The following is a 16,044-nucleotide window of genomic DNA, read 5'->3' as shown; positions in this document are numbered from 1 at the left end:
TTATTTCGTTTTATGTATATTCAAATGGGGCTTGAAGTGGTGGAATAATATGGGCATGGTGAATAGGCATTTTGTATCTATATAAGAGAATCTCTATTGTTATATTTTATTGGATCGTGTTTCAAAAATGGCGTAAAATTTATTAAAAGCATTGTAAATAAGGCTATGAATGTTAATTTTTAAATGTGTAAGGAAAACGTAAATTTTGTACACGATTCTCTTATTCGTTTAAACCTTTCTTTTTTTATTCGTTCTCCATTATTTATTGTGCGATAAAAAATCTATTATTATCGTAATCATACGTTATGTCTCCACGAAGGTATCACACAACAAAATACCAGGAAAAACTCGTCCAAATTGTAACTACCGTGACCCGTTTTACGGCTATTTTCCCTTTGTTGTGGAGTAAAAATACGCCAGACAAAGTCGGCGGATGGCGTATCGAAATTGATTTGTATGGGTTTCGCATTCAAAGTATATACAACTAGATTTCCGCCCGCGGCTTCGCTCGCGTTTTTAAAGAAAAACTCGCATAGTTCCCGTTCCTGTGGAATTTACGGGATAAAACCTATCCTATATGTTAATCCAAGTTACCCTGTTTAAGGTTGCTAAATTTCATTGTAATCGGTTCAGTAGAATTTGCGAGAAAGAGTAACAAACACACACACACACATCCTCACAAACTTTCGCATTTATAATATTAGTAGGATATATTCAATTTACCTTTTTTGTAATTGTAATAGTTCTAGATAATCCTAGACCGATTATGTAGTTTTGGATATAAACATGATGACACAGTATTGATACTGTTTTATTCTAGCACCTGTCTTAAGACTCCGATCGTAAATTTTCTAAGTAAATGCACAATCGTCAGTAGATTTATCATAAGATAAATAATAAATATATAAATATTATAAAATATTCAATGATTTTCATATAACATTATTTAATAGTATATTGATAAAAAATCAACGTAAATATATTTAGGTACATGAGAACACAACATGAATAGAATTAGTGAGAGCTATTTTTAAAAGAGTATAATATATCTAAGTCTTTGCAATCTCAAAAAAACCTACTATTCTACAAAAAAATGTTTAAATAAACAAAAATAATAAATTAGTATTGATTATATGCATAGTTTTTATTGATGGAACCGTACAACAAACTCCACTTCCAGAACAGCTAATACAGCTTTATCTAATTTCAACCGAAACCTTGCTAAGTGACATCCTTCGCGATGTCAATTAGGCCCATACCTTAAGCAGCAAGCTGGAACTTAGTTTTGATTACGTATTACATAATTGAGTTAGTGTTCTCAAGCAATTTGCGAGCATTACATAGATATGTAATTAGGTACACGAATAACTAATTAAAGTTGGTCAAATAGACAGGCTAAGCTAGTGCAAATGATTAATGTAGGCTTTGATAAAGATTACATGTTATGCTAAATGCGTAGAGCTTATGAATTGGAATATTAAGATTTTTTATATTCTTATTTGTTTCAATAAAATTGGGATGATTATAAATAACACTGAATACATGAAATTGTTCTTTATATTTTTTTACTAGACCGAAGATATAAATTAAATTGTGGAATTTAAGCATACCTTGTACCATAAGCAATATAACCACAGTTAAAATATTCGTAATTAATGTGCATTATACTCCAATAAGTTCGAATAATGGTATTTAACAGACGCGGACGTTTATAATTGCTACACACGAGCACCATAATAGGAACTCTAAAGCGCAATCATATTCAATATGTCTGCAATACAGACGTAATTATGATACTCAATATTCACATTATAATTATTGGAAACAGATACCGATTACAGAGTTGTTTGAGCTTCGCTGTTAGCACAGCTTACATTAAAAACTTGACGCTTGTTCAGTGAGAAACTTCTTAAATTATACCTCTAGCCCACTGTAATTTCCTTTTGTAATGCGAAAGTTGAAAACACTTCAAAAACTTTGCCCAAACTCGCGAGAATTCCTTTTTTATTTTCGGGAATCTAAAAGAAATTAGGATTTATGACTCTCTCCTCGCTTCTGATTCGAGGCTTAGTACAAGGAAATTGATAGTATGGTTTCCGGGCAGATTTCAAATATAAGTTACTATGATGCGATGTGTGTGAAGAATAACACGTTTAGGGATGTTGTTAAATGTTTAAAACAGTATTATTGACTGTAAAGATGAAGATAGAAGACAATACATATAAAAATATTAAAATTCAAGCCAAAAGCAGATTTTGAGTTTTTCACAAAAATTATAGGTACCCGCTTAAACACAATTAGAGAGAGAGAGAGAGCCTACATCCATCTTCGACAGCCGGTAACAGCCTCACAATGGTAACTTCGTCAGTGCTCATGGGCGGTGGTGTCACTTCATTAGGTAATCCACCTGCTCAGTTACCTGCTCTTACATAAAAAAAAACAATACGTATACAGTTAAATTGTATCAACGCGACGTTCATTGCCATTATCTCCCAGGACCTGTTATAGAAGCAGAAGAGGCATTGAGTGGTCTATGAGAGGGGATTCAAATAATTTATCACATTAAATTTTAGTCCCGTCGAGGTTGATCGAAGTTAATGGAAGGTTAATAGGGATTAACCTTGAGGCTTTTATACCGTTAAAAGTGTAAGGGTACTCTGAAAATATAACGTTATAATCATTTTTAGCCTAAATAAAAATATAGAAGTTTTAATGTTGATGAAACTTGTATTTACTTTGCTTAAGCGCTGAGCCGCTCGACAACAAGAAGTTATTTGTGACAGTCTTTATTCTCAGCGCTCGATACCAAAAACTTATTTGAAGCAATCTTTTCAATAATCATATCGTTTTATTTCCCGAGAACTTAAAAGAATGTAAACTAAACTCGCATCCCTGCAATAATAAGCTGCAGGGAATATTAAAACAAAATATTTCTTGGGCAAAGTGGATAAGCAAGGCATTCTCGGAGAAAAATTACGGCTAGCAGATAACAGGAAAAATTGCAACGGGAATTCATCTCACATTCCTAGTTTATGGTTTTAGATTAATTTTATAACCGTTTAGTACGTGGACATGATGTATCAAGATATGAAAATAAGTACTGCATAAAGTGAATGCTTACCAATGAAGAACTGTGATGAATGATGATGTTCCGAAACCGTTCGTAGTTTTTTGTAATTAAATTAAATTGTAAAGTGAATAAAAGTGGAGCTAGTAAATTAAGTGCTTTTTATTTTGAAAATCTAAAACTTTATGCAGCTCCATCAAGAGGTAAAAAATACAAAGTACAATTTTTATTCGACTTTGGAATTAATAATTTGACTGTGTGTACCTGTATTCATCATGCTTCTAATAAAATTTGCACCAAATTTTTTTTACATAAAAAGCGTACCGTTGTACATAGAATTCTAAAACCCCTCAAATTATGCAACCAATGACGCAAACTTTCTATCCCCATTTACGATTTGAATATCGTATTTCATAGCCAGATAGCCCTCAACGGCATTTAGGTTATTCGGATTAAAATAAATAGCTTCCGCGTTAATAAATGGAGATACCGCTCGCATTGACGCTTAGCTGATTTCCGGGCTTTTAGCCAATTGAGAACATTTTCAAACCTGCCTCCATGAAAACTCGAACGTTATCAAATACCGAGAGATTCTCATAAATTCGAAGAGGCCTTTTTGCTGTAATGCCTTTCATATTTCTCCCGAAGCACACTGCGGGTGCCGCTCAAATAAATTACGACCATCAATAAAAATCTCAACGGAGATCCCACGACTTATTTAATTTATATTCCATCGCAGACGTATTTATCAAATATCGCTTTTGAATGATGTTCATTTTGACTGTCGGCCCGGTTCTATCGTTCAAATCTTTAGGTAAATAATATTATTGAGTACCATTTATATCATAATAGTATTAAATCGAAGGGATATTAAATTGAATTTTATAAAAAACATTTTCATAGCTGAAAAGGCTTCAAGAAACTTTTGCAGTTTTACCAACCTTTGTCAATTTTACAAAAATAATTTATTTACTTAATTCAATAACAGAAAAAAATGCTAAATACATTTAAGTGGATATTTTGAATGAATTTGACGACGCGGTTGGCGCAGTGGTAAAGTAACTGCCTACTGAGCCGACGGTCCCGGGTTCGATCCCCGGTCAGGGCAAATATTTGTGTGATGAACTCAATTATTTGTTCTTGGGTCTGGGTGTTATTATTTATATATGTGTATTTATTAAATATTACATTTATCGTCGCCTAGTACCCACAACACAAGCCTTAATTGAGCTTACTGTGGGACTAGGTCGATTTGTGTAATAATGTCCTATAATATTTATTATTATTATTATAATTAAAAAACGTGCCCATTTTTTAAGATTGCTCGTAAATATAACGCTCCTTTCCACAAGTTAACAATATTATTTCAATTTAAAAAATTACACCTTCCGTTTTTACACCAAATATAAAGTTTCCCATAACTAAATAATAAAATTTATTTTTGAATCAAATTATGAAATAAACATAGAAACTACATCACAATAACAAAACTCAGTATTTACCATTCAATTTTTCCTACCTTCGTTCGCCAAGGATTTAGGACTAAGGAAATTTCAAAGTCCTGCCAAATAATATGAAGAGGGTTAAGCCGGCTTAGTATTGGAGGAATCGAGATAAAATATGGCCGGCCACTGCAGCGTGTTAGGACGTGATACAAGCAGAGCTATCTACTAATTGCCTAGACCACCTTTAGCCAAACCACTATGCGGTTCGCATAAAGGCCTATTGACATTTGAAATGGAGGAGTTTCAATATGTGAAACGGGCTGGAAGACGATGCTCGGAGTACCTTTGTAATGATAGCCTGATATTATCTAACACAATGGCACTAAGCTTTGAATTTCCGATGCTTCATATAAACGCGATTGTTTAGTGCCAGATATTAGTAAATTGCTTGTAACGGGACAAACATTTCGTAGTCAATGGTTACTATTATATTGTGTAGATCCTATGATATTACGTACAAAGACCACCTGCTGATTGAAATTCGACTGATTTGAATCACTTCTCACCTACTCGTACGGTTCACTGCAGATATGCCATATCAATAAAATAAGTATCACAATACATAGCTGGAAAACCAAAATAAAGACGTTTGGGTAAACCGTAATTGGTTCATTTCTCATGATCCTCCTAAAACAGAAAACTTTACGTTAATACTTACTAGGAATATAAATAGTATAATCAGGAACAGATTACAACAAAATATACCAATTGGAAGTTTGATGAAGCAAAGAACGGTCACGAAGGGGTGTGGCAAAAACCCAATTAAAAGTTGGCTAATGCTTACATACGTGAACGAAACTTCCAACACGGCTTTGTCTCGCTTTAGTTAGTTTTATTTGTTTTCTTAAATACAGGATTATCAAAGACTATACCGCTAAGTTTTCTTTCTTTAAACATTTAATAGCATAAAGTTTAAGTATGATGTGGAATGTAAATGGACTAATAATAATTGTAATATACTTTTATTCTCGAATCTCGAGTAACAACTACGCTCAACTTTGTCCGGGTGAAATAATCGAATTGCAACTCTTGTACTCTGATTTTTTTAATCTTCAAAGTCACACTGACCAGCCCGTACCTTTTCTAACATCAGGGAGGCTCTATAACTATTTACGGAATAATCCACCATGTGTCCGAATGCGGGCTGGCAGATCTGTTTGGGACGGACGGTTTCCTCCGATTTTTTCTTTAGTTTACATCAAATTATTACAAACTCTTTTGTAGTAGTGTCATAATCTTAAAGCATCACTCTTTTTTCATCCGTCCATTCCTACAGCCTAAAATAACGAAAATATTAAATAATTATACATTACTAAAAAAACTTTTATTTTCAATATATATTTAGATTATATTATTTATATATTATTATTTAAATAGTAGCTTCATTTGTATATTACCAACTAAAGTAATTATGATTATATTCGTCTTAGCAACTGATAAATGAAATCCGAGGCTATGATATTTCTGTAAATACTCACGTTTCACGATTATTGGTTATAATGATTGAAGACTTGTTACAGTTTCGTATTTGGAGCTTTGTTCTTGTATCGAAGGTTGAATATTTCTGAACAATGCTGAATGTATTTGAAGTAAAAGTAAAGAAAATATAATATGAAATTAATCAGTTAAACACATAATTAAGCGAATTGGCTGTTTTATATAGTTGTGTTTATTTATTAATTTAGAAAACAAAATTTCACGTTTTTTTTAAACACAATTTTGTGAAAAGTTTAAAAGTAATAAAGTATCAGGCGTCAGCCTATTTATTAATACAAAAAATAAATTTTAAAAAGACGCATCAGGCATCTCATAAAGAATCGGCGCCCAATCAACAACTGCTTTATTTTTCAGTTATTATTTGCAGTAGTTTCAGAAGTAAGACTTTGTTAATATTACTATTTCAGGTTTTTATTTCAGACAATACCTTTATCCAACACATTAAACAACTACCTAACCTAACTTTTCTCATTTCAGATTCAAACCTGTTTAGTAATTAATGGGCTTAGGTTAGTCCTATCTTGCATACAACTGAATGTCTCTTAAGGTTGACAAATGCCCGGGGCGTGTTTGTAGACGCCACTACAACTTCACTTGCGTCAGTACACGTGTACTTTGTTCTTACACTATGTCGGGTTGAGGCTTTGTGTTGCACTGACTTTTGCAACACAAAACCTCAATTGCAAACTATGTTACGTATTTTTATGATAGAAATGCTTTTGTTTTATAACTTCTGAAGACTGAATATATTCATCGTATTGCATCGTAGTTTTTATAAAACTGGGTCTATTAAAGTTGTAGTTGGTACGCCTTATTGCAATCGGTCACAACGCATTTCATACGAAAAAGTTCGTCAGCGAAACTAGAAAAATCTATAAAAAGCGCAATTTCTCCACAGACACGTATTTCACATCACTTCCACAACCAAACATCGAGAAGCTGGGGAGAATAATAGCACTTTTTATATGGAGGAAAAATTTCAAACAAGTTCCAACTTTGACATTAGCCTGTGAATTATCGCGGTCTCCCCGGTGTCATTTGTGAACTTTGCGCCTGAACTTGGGTCTAAACGAATTCTTTGGAGTTTGTCCTGGGCGGTCGCCAAAGCATGCCAGAATATAACTTGTTCAAAATGTTTATTTTAGACAGACGCATAGCGTGCATGCCGATGTTCCTGTGAATTCATTTTATGATATACCCGTATGAATTTTCTGGTGTCTAAATTGGAAGCGATATTCTGATAGAACTGTACGAAAGTAGGTTGCAAACTTCGCTCTAAGTTAAGATATTTTATTTAGTTCGAGACATATTTTATTCTAACTGCTCGTATGATATTTTATCAGTGTTAAATCTTTGTGTGCTTATCTCTTAATAATATATATAAATCTCGTGTCACAATGTTTGTCCTCAATGGACTCCTAAACCACTTAACCGATTATAATAAAATTCGCACACCATGTGCAGTTCGATCCAACTTGAAAGATAGGATAGTTTAAATCTCAAATCGTTTTAAAGAAAGCGGGCGAAGCCGCGGGCGGTAAGCTAGTAATATAATATTTTAAAAATAGGTATATTTTATTTTGTCCTAGTGTCGTCGTCGATGTAGTATTTTTCTCCGATACTTGTTACTATTAATTTACATCTTAAGTAAATTAGATGTTATTGTATTGCTAATAGAAAGTACCTAGAGATAATTAAAAATATCTATCTAGAAATACTAACTAGCCATAATATAAGGCTTACCGATCCTACAATCAACAACATAAAAAGTAGATAACCGTTTCTATGAAAGAACACAATCATGATGTTTTAAAACTGAACCCTTAAAAAATCTGAATAATATTTATGTTTATACTTCTTAATTAATTTAATTGTCGCGTTTAAAAAGGAAAAAGAAATTAAGAACAACTTTGCTTTAATAAAAGATTTGTTACAATATTTTTCCTGGACCTTTACGAATTCGTTATGCAAATGAAAAAGCCTTATTACGCTTCCTTTAATTATTTCGTAAGCTTTAACAGCAAAGCGGCGTTATATTTTATTATACAATTTAAAATGGTACACCGTGTTTTATTTAAACCAAATATGTTAAAATAGTTCATTTTGATTTTGTATAAAAAGGACTAAAAACATGCACCAACATGCTACTTACTTTTCTTCTTAAAGTATTGTCCCCGTCCCGTGTCCCCTAGTGAGGTATGGGTCAGATACATTATGCATACATATTCTGTCTCACTAATCGACTTTCTTTAGCGGCAAGTAGGTGATCAGCTTTCTATCCTTCTTTACTTCCAATGATTCGGTCGAATGTATGTGTAATGTGTAGGTATTAGAAAAATTCCTAAATAATATTATCGTTACGTTTATGATGCCCATGCATACGCCCACCACTTATTTATCTTTATCTTTCAGTATTCAACCAGTATGCGAAAATATAGCTATACAAATATAAAAAATAGGTCCCCTTTTGTGATACAGTAATGTAGGTGCCCTAAAACCGCTTTACATCGAGATATCTATGAATATAGTGAATATACGAAATATTTAGGTTACAACAAAAAAGGTTTTATGGATGGAGTAGGTATTATTGTCATGCCTTAGTCCCATGTTATGCCTACTTAAGTTTTCATTTATTGATTCGGTAAAGGTGTTTTTTTTCGTCATTAGGTATAAATAGACTATAAAATTATGGAATTACTGATATTATGTTATATTATTAAAGTAATTTCTATTCATCAGTTTAAAATAAATAGATTTAATTACTGAAGAAATGTCGCTTTTAAATTTTAACAGATAATTAATTAGCATCAGTATTTATGTCTGATGATATTCGTATAAATATAAATCACCCCTTCATAAATACGGCCGCAGAGGTCGTATATACTCCAAACTTCCTCTGTAACTTTCTCTACATAAAGTACCTACACGTAAAAACTAAAACTTCAATACATTTATAAAATATTTACGCAATAAACGTGACCCTCCGTCTGAAGCCCTCGGCGAGGCTTGTTACTCGGTACACATCTACACTTGTAAGTACATTAAGGTAGTGCGTGTCGGATATTTCTTTGGTAACTTCGCAAACATCAATCCTTTGGCATTGGTATGCAGGCCGCGCGGACCCGAATGCAAAACATTTGCCCCCACTAGGTTCAAAGCTTGGAACTTTTTCTACATTATTCCGCTCTCGTAGCTCTGCTTTGCGTGTTTGAGGTTTGGTATTTTTCGGCCGAGCCTTTCTTCATTATGAAGTTTTTGTAATATACAAAGTGATTGAGTTTTCAATTAAACTCCAAGAAACGGTTCGCTTTGAAACTCGATTCGCTCCGCGAAGCCTTTGACATGCTCTAAATAATAATTACCCATTCGAGGCGCGAGTAAATTTTACGAATACATATACATTTATACATGAAACATATTTAAATTAACTTTCTCGTTCATTCAAGAAATAGTAACTAGAAACCTTCAATCTCTTTTATGTGTCTATCGACGAAAAACTAATTTAGGAAATACTTGAAAGCGCTTTGTACATATAAATGTATCAATAGTTAGTATTTCTATACAACAAAAGATAAAGAGTCTTAAATAACAACATCATTTACAAGAAAATAAAAGCTTTTGCATTACAAATGTAAATTCACAAAACTATTGTATTCCATACGCAGCTAATTTAAACTAAAGCTCGAACAAAATTAAGCCCGATTGCCAGACATTGTTATCAAACACCAATATTATAAATCGTGAGGACTGGCGGGAACAGGTCGAATTTTTAATTTAGACTTTGAAAGAGTAATTAAGTTAGTTCGGAGCGGAAAACACGGCAAATTTTGCCAACGTCTCAGGTAACAGCCAAAGGAAATAAAGGGAGACTTCTCTAAGACTTTCAACTTTCACTTCTTCTTTGTAAGATGGAATTTTATTGAATCGCTTAATCGGTCTTGTTTTGTTTTTATTTTGTTGTAGTGACAGAGAGAAGGGCTTTGAGAGTATTAAAAACGTGCTAAAAAATGGTTTGTTTTAGTGTAACAATATTTTTATCACACATAAAATTTAATATTTTATTTACTCTATGTTCGTTGTTACGGTACCTATAAAAATTTTAGAAATAAGAGCAATTTAAAAACCAACCAAAGAACTAATTCAACTTCACTTCAAATCTACTAATCAATATCCATTGTTTAAATCGAGAACTTCTATCAAAGTCAATAAAGACTTCTCAATTCGTCAGCATAATAATAGCACAGTCATCGTTATCCCTACTCCCTTTATCCCTGTTGACCAGCCCGACTCTCCGAAGACCAAAGTAAGCTGAAGATTTATCGTAGTTTTTACAATTTTACGGTCACCGCGCACGGTGGGCGCCAAGGGAGACATTATAAGAGATATCACAGATTTACTTCGAACTTGACGGCCTCCCTGGAGGTCCCGTCATTGTCGCATCCGTCAAACTGCAGAGAATTTCATTCAAATTTTTATTTTTTTACAGAAGCGCTTTAATGGACTGGGCGCAATTTTACTTTCAAATTTTTGCGTGGTAACGGTACGTCTTTGGGGTATCGTGATTTATCATTTTGGAAAGTTTATGTATATCGCTGTAAAATGTTATTCATAGCTTCTAATAATATATTAGGTAGGTACCATATCATTTATTTTTCTTATAATTCAAGCATAATTTATCCTAACATAATAGGTACTTGCTTAATATACTTAGTATATTATATTAATTTCTTATTTTGGAGTAAAAGTTTTCATCGATACACATTAAAATATTATTGACTCAAAATGCCAACGCAAATGTAACGTATTTGTTCTATATATAATAAATTATTGTTAAATAGTATTTTCAAAGATTTCAGTAAGGCAACGCTAAAAAAATTTAATATGTAGCTTTTTCAAGCCACATGTAAATAAAATTGCTAAGAAACTGGGTTTGAGACTATTTTATATTATCTTCCAACGTATTTTACTTTTCCCTCCGTTCAAAATGCAAGGAAAAGGAAATAGTTACCACGTAATGCACCTAACACGTGAAATGAAACTCGCAGAAAATGTCTCCACTTTATTCGACCCTGTTGTAAATTGTAACCCGACCAAATTAAAAAGCAGCATAATATTATAACCACTTTTATAGACACATAATTATATATTCCCTTTATAAGTTGTACATATTTATATGTTATAATTCAATTAAACACAAAATAATTTCATCGCTCATAAATTTTAAATAAATAAACTGGCCTATTAATTAACAAATATTTAAACTCAATGTTTTTCCGATAAATCATATTTCGCATTTACAAAGGCACTTTAAAATGAAATAGATATTCAATTTAGTACAAACATTAAAACCATCAACACAAGTTGGCAAAATAATAATATCCAATGAAACATTACATAAGGATTACCAGAGAATATCATCCACATACGAGGGTTTCATTTAGCCAGGTAACATATACATCGGGTGAATCCTTTCTGTCTGTACAAACTGAAATAGATTATCAACCCTGGCCCTCGGAAAACGATTTTATCGAGAGCGAACCCCAGAAATACTTCAAAACAAAAGAAGGGAGGATAAAGTGATTACATCGCTGTGTCATTGAAGAATGAAAAGAAAATGTTATATTAATATTTCTAACCATAATATTTTGGTACGTATGTATTTTTTCGGTGTTGAAAAATATTGTTTTTAAATATTAAGATTTTCTAGGAAGATAGGATGAAACACGGGCTTAGGAATATACATTTACACGTTTTTTTGATGAATTTTTTAAGATTTTTTGACAAATCCCTTGCATAATTAGTAAATTGAGAGGAACGATTCCTCTCAATTTACTAATCATTCATATTACATAATCATATTACATACGTCTATACATTATAAAGCTATACACATGAATTGATATAGCCTATAGGGTGTTAAATGAAAATAATTTCATACCCTCCGCTCGATTTGATTACTTTGCGAGACCATCGAACGGTGTTTTCAATTTTACAACTTAATACGCTGCAGGTATTTGCGAATGCTTTCATGTCGACCCCTTAACTTTATGAAAGCAAAATATCCGATGGGTCTTTATTTTATTTATATCTTTATTTATGTCAATGGATTTCATATTGAATTTAATTTTTATATTTTAGTATTTAATTGTTTATAATATATTTATATGTAACATCAACAGTATGTAAATTAAACGCCTTATTACTCATGAGAAAAACAGGTTAATTTTAATTCATAAAACACACATACAACGCAAATTTTCAAAATATAAAAACATTATGTTTCATGTTGTTATTATTTATACCATTTACACAAGGAAACGTATATAATACGTACAAATAAAGATGTAAGTACCCCAAACGCACCCACATATCCAGAAACCGTTTAAACATCGCATATTTTTATCGTTTCTTGCAAGCGCGGAAAATTCTGTTATCATAATGTAATAAACTTGCACTTTTTATACCTTCGGGACACTCAAAATGGCCTCAAGCTAAAACCACCTGTGTCGGCACTTTTACCATGACGTTTTGTAAATAAAACGATTTTAGAGAGCGCCCCTCTTATAAATATCGTTATAAAAATGTGATCAAAGGTGCATTTAAGCGAAGTCGTAGCTGTAATGAAATATAAGATGATTTAATAAGTACTTTATGTATTACTTTTTTTCATCACTTTCGATGTGATGTATTTTTATTTCGTGAAATTATTTATAGATAAATTCTTAAACTTTCCTTAATTAAACCTTCTTTGTCACCTTAAGTTCAGTAAGATATAAGCGAAAATAATATCTAGTTAACTACTTTTAATCGAATTCGCAGTTCAGTTAACCTGATAAGATGTTGATTGTGACCACTCTTTTAGGCTGGTTGCAGAGCTTGACCGACCGTCAGTGCGTACCGTCGGTCTTGACAATACGCATCAATTGTATGACTATGACACTAATACGCATGACAATACGCGTGCGTATGGTCGGTCTAGCTATGAACGGTTTTATAAATTTCCATACATATGTCAAGCGCGACCGACGTACGCACTGAGGGTCGGTCAAGCTCTGCAACCAGCCTTAATACTCCTTAACGCTCAAAAACAATCTAATTAATTTGACAAGTCAACGATCTAGTAGGTGTGGATTGCTCGATGATGTAATATTATGGTACGTTTGAGTTTTCCAATGCCAATTCATTTGGCAATATTTAGCCATTTTATACTTAAGAGTAAATAATTAACTTTCATAATTTAATAACAGTAAGCCACCTAGAGCAAGGCCGAGTGAAAATTGTTAATTAACTCATCGACGTATCACAGCTACGTGAAAACTGGAAGTTGGATGACCCTTATTTGAGATTCAACTTCAGACAGAGTCCCATTCATTCGAATATTGACAGTGTTCCGTCCTATGGTTCCGTCTATATTCCGTCATTTGTCCATTAAATTAACAAGTAGCATGCTGTCAGTTCAGATAAGGTAATAATTTTTGTGTGAAAACATCAAAATAAAATTAAGCAATGAAAAGACTATTTATGGAATAAAATACTCTTATGTTGGTTATACAATCTTCATAATACCCTGGACCATCCAAGAGGACTCATGTTAATACTAGGATTATGCAATTTAAATGTTACTTTTGGTAAAAAAAACACCACTCATGTGTGTGGCTTTGATAGGAAGAATGATCTTGCAATGTCTGTAACTACTTACTACTATGTCTTAACTGTCCGTACTAACTACTTAACTACGTATCAATCTGCACTCAAAAGAAACACTGAACTACATGCATCCAGTTAAGTCCCACACGGTGGGCCACGTAATTTCGTTAATGTCGTGAATACATCACAGCCACCTCGTTGAGATTTACGGCAAACGCTTGGGGTACCTAGCCTATCCCGTATATTTACGGAGTCCCAGAATTAAGATTTATGGAACTCTTGCACGATATTCATGGAACTAATTCGATTTTTGCTTTGCTTTGCTTTTGATTAATTTATTTTTAATAAGTTGCTCTTGTGTATTGTGTAGGTTACTACCTACTTCAATTATTTAAATAATACAGTTTTCTTATTTCATAATATGTAAATAGAAGGCTGCGAAAAACACAGTTGAATTGACAAATTTACATCGTTAAAACGTTTAGGTTTCCTGAATAAAATAAATATTTTCGTTTATTTGTCACTGATATATTAAATACGTTATACTCTTTAAGGGGAGGTACGAAACCAGAGTTAATACAAAACTGGTTACATTGAAAGAATGATTAAAAAGATTTATGGAAACATTTATTAATTCTTTTGCTACTAAATTATGCTAGGTACTAAATAAATTACAATAGTTTAATATTCTTTCCATGAAGGTTTAGATAATTTTCCACTACACTGGCTAGTAATCGTGAATTTATATTATTACCTATATTTGGTATATTTCTTCCTCTCCTTATGCTTCTAAGAATTGCGTTCCATGTATCCTTTGATTTGGACAATCTTAGAAAACTTAATTCAAGTTACTCAATTACCTGCCGCAGGGGCAATATTGGAATTGGAATCTTAATTGTGATGTGTATAGGCAAGCAGGGGCAATTTAGAGATCAACTGAAATTGCACCGACCACCCACCGAGATTTTTTCAATATTGCCCCTGCAGCAGGTACGTGAGTAGCCGGTTTAACCTGTTTGACACTCTATGCTTAACATTAATTGATAAAACGAATGTGTTTTGCAACATTGTTACTCATAGACAAAATCAATAGTAATTAATTCAGACGCGTGTTCCACCTGCAAATACAAAATAAACAGTATTAAGTTCGTGTACCAGCGTATTTGGCGGAACGGCTCAAAGAGAGGCATCGGATTGGATGCAGGGATTTACAAAAATTGCATGCACGTTACAAGCGTGTGATCTACGAAAGATATTATGATTGCGTTAGAACTTCGATTTGTATTACCGAAAATAGTATATTAATTGCTCTTTACCTCGGTTCGCTAATATTTTTCAATCCTGCAAGAATATTTCTGCTGTCAAACTATAGCTGTTAAATAAATAAATTGTTTGGAATCAAGAAATAATACCTACAATAATTTTAATTTTGAGAATTTCTCTCATTTTTAATAACCTACTAAAAGGTCCAATTTAAAAACCTTTATAAGTTTATAAACTAAGTAATATATTTATTTTTGAAATTGGTTCTGAACGCCAACGCTCACTTTATAGATTTAATATGAAAATGTTAATAATCAAAACTAGAGAAGCTCGACCTATAAAAACATCTCCAATATTTTATGAACACTTAAAACCAAATTAGATTTTTGTGAATATTTCCAAGTATAGAGCTTGAACCCAGTAATTTTTAATTTAATGTATTAGAGCTATTTTGAATTATGGCATTTAAATTATGCTTTAATTACACTGAAACACACTTCAGCTGAAATGGCATGTATTATTTTTCAGTCATTTGTAACGTTTGCATTATTACGTCATACTGTTAGTTTTTCCCGATCACCCACTTCAGTAAAAGGGTTGAGTCCGTAGATATCCGAGCGCTTTATTGTTCAACTAGTATAGGAAGAACTTTTATAATCTGGTTACATTCACGATGGTGATATAGTACATAATTAAATAAAGCCTCTTCCCTATCGAAATATACCGCCTAATACCCACCAAAGAAATCCCTTACAACCGATAGTACATCAAATGTCTCTGGTGAAATATAAACGGACAAAGATAAACAGTAGCTAATATTTAGATAAGGATACTCCAACCTCATATTACTGACAATGTTAGGCTCCGAGATAAGAATCGTAAAATAAACGCGGCCAGTCTTTGTGGACATTTTTTGTTTACACGCCTCCCTCCTACGTTACATAATGTACCTTTGTTTGTACAGGATCGAATCAAATAGATATAAATAGAGCTTTATGCATTGCAAATGAAACTTTATGCATTTAGGGATTATTAGGGATTAACGAAAACAATATTATGAAATAC

This window comes from Colias croceus, chromosome 12 (genome assembly GCF_905220415.1).
Source record: "Colias croceus chromosome 12, ilColCroc2.1".
In the NCBI taxonomy this organism is placed as follows: domain Eukaryota; kingdom Metazoa; phylum Arthropoda; class Insecta; order Lepidoptera; family Pieridae; genus Colias; species Colias croceus.
This window is presented reverse-complemented; position numbering follows the sequence as displayed.